Source organism: Telmatherina bonti (assembly GCF_933228915.1).
Source record: "Telmatherina bonti genome assembly, chromosome: 15".
Lineage (NCBI taxonomy): Eukaryota > Metazoa > Chordata > Actinopteri > Atheriniformes > Telmatherinidae > Telmatherina > Telmatherina bonti.
Window position 1 is genome coordinate 40324560 of NC_136613.1, and position 6372 is coordinate 40330931.

The window sequence follows — 6372 nt, forward strand, 5'->3', positions numbered from 1 at the left end:
TCTTCCCCGTGGCCACCTGCTGGTTCACAGCCAAGGGACTGAAGCCACTGAAACTCACAAGGAAAAAGAGCACAAATGACAACCATACCATCACAACATAAACTAAAATGTGCGCTTTTTAAGAATAGTTGTGATGCTACATGAAACTAATGTCTAACAAAAATATTGGTTTACAAATTAAATCCTGGTTGAACAAAATAAATCTAAGTGTATGTGTGGTGCATTTTGATATCCCCCATGTGTCGCTGTAGACATAGCCATCACAGAGGGTGTAGGAACCAGGTTTTTTAAGTGTCCAATGTGTAAACAATTCCCTTGGAGTGAAGGAATACTTTGTAAACAATATCCAAATTAAATCACCAAAAACCTTACTAAGGAAGGTTTCAGAAATCAGACTGAGTCCCCGAACTGTCCCTGTGTGATGCATCCTGTGTCAGGCATGATGTCTAAGAACCACGGCATGATGGGAACTCAGATCCCAGCTAATGGTGGGGTGTTATACCAGTACAAAGAGCATCTGTACAGTTCAGCAGGCTGAAAGGGTTTGACAGCCTTTTAAAGATTTATTCACATATTTGGAGCATTTCATGCTAATTTTATGTTTTGCCTTTTTTTTTGTCACGTTTGTATTTTTTCTGATGCACTGCTGATGAAAAGCACACTAGGTCATTGTTGATGCTTATTTAGATGGGAAATGAGTTGTGATGAGTTAGAATACTCTTGGATATGCCACTGTTTGCGTGGAGCATAGGAGTAAGATATAATTAATAGGAGAAGAATGAATTATAACATAATAAATAAGCAGCAAGGTGAAAGAACTCCAAACAGAGCAAGAGGTCTGAAAGCATGGCAGGGATGCAGGACAGAGAAAGGAAGCCCAGGGGAAGGGTTTTGCTGAAGCGTCGTCTGCTGTTGATAAAGTATTTATGACCCTGGGGCAATTTAGTACAGACACTCAGAAGTCTTCTCTGCCCAGCAGCCAATGAAAGTTTCATGAGCTACCTCAACTGTGTGTAGCTGGCTTGGCAGCAGCAACTTTTAGCTCTGCTGATACGGACCCAGGATGCGTGATGATTGCATTTAGTGCTCTGAAGCACTAAATGAAAAGCAAAGTCGAGATTTTTTTTCATCACCTACTGAATGATCATGAACCTGGTCTGTTACATCGTTGGGCAAACTAAAAGGCCTTAAAGGCGAGTCCAATATTGTCCTTTATGTTTAGACTTATAAATCTGCTGCAGGTAAACATGTTAGAAATATGTCTACAGTACAAATAAACCTCTTTATAGTAGAAATAAACACAAGATAAACTGTCCCATTGTCCTTCCCTGTCCCCTCTCTGTCCCAGTGTCCTCCCTATCCCAGTGTCTTTTCCTTGTCCCAGTACCCTCCCATTCCCAGTGAGCAGCAATACCAGGGGGTATGGCGGGGCAACCAAAGGACTTGCCGTGACAGGCTTGAGTTTGCTGACGTGAAACGTGGGATGCACACGAAGGGACCTGGGAAGACACATTCGAACAGACACCGGATTAACAACCTTGTCCACCGAATGTTCACTCCATGTTGCCTGATTCTGAGACACCAGGCACCACAGGCATGTTTCCAACTCCTGGTTCATCCGCTCGGTCTGGCCATTTGATTTGGGGTGATATCCAGATGACAGACTGATTGTGTTACCTATAAGGTGGTAGAACTCCTTCCAGAAAACAGAGACAAACTGTGGACCCCTGTCCGAGACAATGTCAGTGAACCATGAAGACGGAAAACTTGAGAAATCATGACACAGGCAGTCTCTTTGGCAGAAGGTAATTTGGAAAGGGGAATGAAATGAATCATCTTTGAAAAGTAGTCAACTACTGTCAGCACTGTAGTGTTACCTTTAGACGGAGGTAGGCCTGTGACAAAGTCCAGTGAAATGTGAGACCAAGGTCAATGCGGCACCTGTAGTGGCTGGAGAAGACCCATCTGGACCTGCCTCGGTGTCTTTACCCTAGCACAGACTGAGCAAGCGGAAACATATTCTGCCACATCTTTTTTTCATAGATGGCCACCAGAACCGCTGCTCTATGACTAACCTTTAGCAGAATTGAGTACCTAAAGTCTAGATTCTTGTGGTCTGTCCAGACCACAAAAGGTTGCTCTGTCTCCTCCAACCAATGTCGTCACCCCTTCAGTGCAACCTTGACAGCCAAAAGCTCTTCGTCGCCCACATTGTAGTTGCACTACTCTGGTGTTAACTTACGGGAGAGGAAAGCACATGGATGAATGCGGTAGTCTGAAGCAGAACGTTGGGAAAGAACAGCGCCAACGCCTCCATTGGAAGCATCCGCCTCCACCACAAACTGTTGGGCAGGATCTGGCATGGATAGGACTGGGGCTGTGGTAACAAGCTCCTTGAGTTTATGGAATGCTGTCTCAGCTTTAGGGTTCCACTGAAAAACAATCTTAGAAGAGGTTAGAGCATGCAAGGGGGCCGTAACAATACTGAAGCCCCTGATAAACCTCCTATAGAAGTTAGCAAATCCCAGAAATTGCTGCAGGTTTTTGCGGTTGGTGGGAATAGGCCAGTCTGTTACTGCTCTCACCTTTTCTGGGTCTATCACAATCTGATTGGCTGTTTTAATGTGTCTTAAGAAGGCGACAGAGGTGGCATGAAAGTCACATTTCTCTGCCTTGACATTTTTTTAAGTATTCCCACAACACTTTATTAATAAAGGACTGGAACACAGCAGGGGCATTGGTTAATCCAAAAGGCGTCACCAGATATTCATAATGGCCTTGAGGAGTGTTGAAACCCGTTTTCCACTTATCTCTCTCATGAATCCGCACGAGATGATAGGCAATCCGCAGGTCTAGCTTAGTGAACACGTTTGCCTGTTTAAGTATCTCAAAAACAGAAGAGAAGGGGTAGTGAAGAGGCAAGGGGTAGTGATTCTTGACTGTTATCTCATTTAAAGTACTGTAATCTATACATGGTTGGAGTGATCCATCCTTCTTACCAACAAAGAATACCGCGCCAGCCAGAGAAAAAGATGGCCGAATGATGCCGGACTAAAGAGAAGACTGGATGTACTGATCCATAGCTTTCCTCTCTGGACCAGAGATGGAATAGAGGTGGCCTTTAGGCATCAGAGCTCCAGGATACAGGTCACTGATGCAGTCCCATTCACGATGTGGAAGCAGTGAAGTAGCCTTGACCTTGTTGAACACTTCTTTTAAATCATGGTAACATGATGGCACTTTAGCGAGATCAGGATAAACACTAGAAAACCCAGGCAGCTTGGCAGATTCTGGATGCAAACTGGAAACACCTTGAGAATCAGTGACACAAGTACATGTCGACCCCCACTGCTTCACCCTACCAGAACCCCAGTCTATATATGGGTTGTGAGAAATTAGCCATGGTAACCCCAGAATAAGAGCATACTGGGAACACTCAAAAATATGAAAACAAATATTCTCCCGATGACTGGTGTTTATGGTCAACTGCAACAGCTCAGTTTGATGAGTAACATATTCAAGAGAGTACCATCCAATGACCTAGCACTGACAGGTTGCTTAAGTGGCTCGATGTTAACACCCAAAGACAAGGCCCGAGATTTGTCCATCAAACTTTCGTCAGCACCAGAATCGATGAAAGCTTTAAGAAAAATGTCCTTACCACTGACTTTGAGGTGTACCGGAGTCAGACGTCTTTGACGTGAGGACTTGATGTGTGTCTGGCTCACCAGTGCCTCCCTTATTCCTGGTGAGCCCCCTCTTTTAACTGACAGGTGTTGACTCGGTGACCAGATTGCCCACAATAAAAGCAAGCTCCCTCTCGAAGCCGACAAAGTTGCTCCTCTGACGACAGTTGTGTCCATCCCAGTTGCATGGGCTCCTCCGATGATAATGTCATACAAGGATTGGAGAGAACTGGCGAGGAGGAGGCCAACTGACGTGGTTCACATGGAAACCCAGATGTTTTCCATGACTTGCACGGTCGTTTAGAGCGCCGTCTTTCTCTCTCTCTTTCCTGAAGACGGGTATCGATGTGCGTGGCCAGGTCCACCAAATCTTCAATTTGTGGGTAAGTCATGAGGGGCAAGAAAGTCTTTTATTTTATCTGTTAAGCCAAAAACAAAGGCGTCCCTCTTTGCTGCATCATTCCATCCACTGTCTGCAGCTAGAGTGCGGAAGTCTATGGCGCAATCCATAACTCGGCGACACCGCTGTTTAAGATTCAGTAGCACTCTGGAAGCATCCCTGGAAGGGGAAGAACGATTAAACAGATGGGAGAGAGCTTGGGAGAATGCTGTGGCATTTCGGCAGACTCACGATCCCACTCCGCTGTTGCTCAAGCTGCTGCTCATCCAGTAAGATGTGAGATCATGAAAGTGACCTTGGCTTGATCAGGTACAAAAGAACCAGGATCGTGTTTGAAATTCAGATCCAGGAATGTGCGGCAGTCACCCGAGTCACCTGAGAATTTTTTCCGGAGCAGCCAGGCAGAGAGAGTGCAATGCAGTTGGAGGTGGAGCTGCTGAAGAGGCAGGTTGTGCAGCCTGAGTTGTGGTTGCTGAGGAAGGAAGGAACTTTTCTAGACGAGAAACCATTTGCTGCATCTGCAGAGCCAGGTGGTTGATTTGGGTTATGACGGTGGATTGGTAACCCCTCTCGGTCAGGTCCTCCACTCCTCGACTAATGGATGTAAGATGCGCATCGTGTTGGGTAAGTTTGGCCTCCTGAGAAGTTTCGGTTTCTCTAACCTTGTTGTCTGCTGGTCCACTGGTCAGATCATTCTGTTAAGCTAAGCTCAGGCATTGACTTTCTACAGCAAAACGTCCCTTCTGACAGAGCAACAGTGTTTCAAGTCACAAATCCAAATGGAGATGAGATTCAGCTATTTTACAATCAGCTAGAAGATAAGAAAACAGCAGGAAATGATCTTGATTCAGGAATAAGCTAAATGGAGACTTTTCGCTCTGTAAAACTAATTTCTTTAATACTTTTTTCACTTCATATCAGAATTCTGCGCTCATTTGTGTTGTAACAGTGGAAGTTCACAGGACTGGGAACATCTTTTATTCACATTTTCCACAAGGCTGAAAGGATTTGTGAACAACCTCCCGTACAAAGATTTCTGATCTGTGGTTTGGAGAGATTTCTACAATAAATGTGTCCATCCATTTATTTTCCTGATGTCTAACCCTAACCCGTGTCCTGTGTATTCTGTTTTAGCATGTTCCCATGATGGACAGGAGGTGTCTCACCTGGATTAACTTGCTCTCCATCCTTAAGGAAACTTAATGAAAATACACTGCTCAAAGAATTAATCAGGAGACTTAAGACTGGGATGTATCAACCTGCACCTAATACAGACCTGGAGAAGCAACAATCCCCATCATGTTCATGCATGTTACCAAAGCACAGACAGAAAGAGACTCTCGCATATAGAAAGAATATTTATTTACATATGTTCAGATTATAAAACACTTTCACACTTATAATTAACTCATTTCTATGTAGGCTGATTGTAATCTAAAATGAGTATATATGATCAAGAGTGTGTAGGTAAAAAACATCATGGCATACGAAAAATGAACCAAACCAAATTATGGCATACAAAAATCAATCAACCTGAAATATTATCTTTTTATAGTAATTCTCTTTCACCATACTTCATTCACTCCAAGTGGTTCTTAGTGGTGAGTTGGCTCAGATGGTGGGGGAGGTTTATTATGATCATATACTTTGACCATATTGACCATATACTTCAAAATGGTCTTGTTTGTTTGTGTTGGATAGTGCTGCAGAAATGATAGCTTTTGATGGCAACAGGGGACTGCGTGACGTCAGACTGATATGAAAATATTCTTTTAATCTCAAAAAGTAAAGCAGAACAAACAGTTGAGTTTATTTTCATGAAGTTTTGTTGAGGATGGGGGGGTGGGGGGGCTGGCGGGGGGGTAGAATAATCCAGGTGACATATTCTACCAACACTGACTGCTCCTTGCTGGATGTTTCAATATTCGGCCTCCACAGTTTTTTTTTTTTTTTTTTTCTTTTTATTAAAAGAAAAAAAAATCTTTTGTCTGATTTTTAACGAGTTGGCATATTTTGTGACGGGTGCTTGTTTGGGTTAGGGAGGAGTGGTTACCTGTGTGTGTGCACACGTATCATGTGTTTGGCATCAAGCATGAACTCGCAGAGTCACACAGACAGCAGCTATGACGACAGCTATGTCATCAATGTCTAATGTCTTGATCATGACACAGTGACATTTAAAAATATTTAATTAATTTTCAGAAACTACTACATAATACTCAGATGTCATAGGCAAGTCACATTGTGTCTGATAAAATACTTTGCTTTACTTTATGCTGTTTTCTT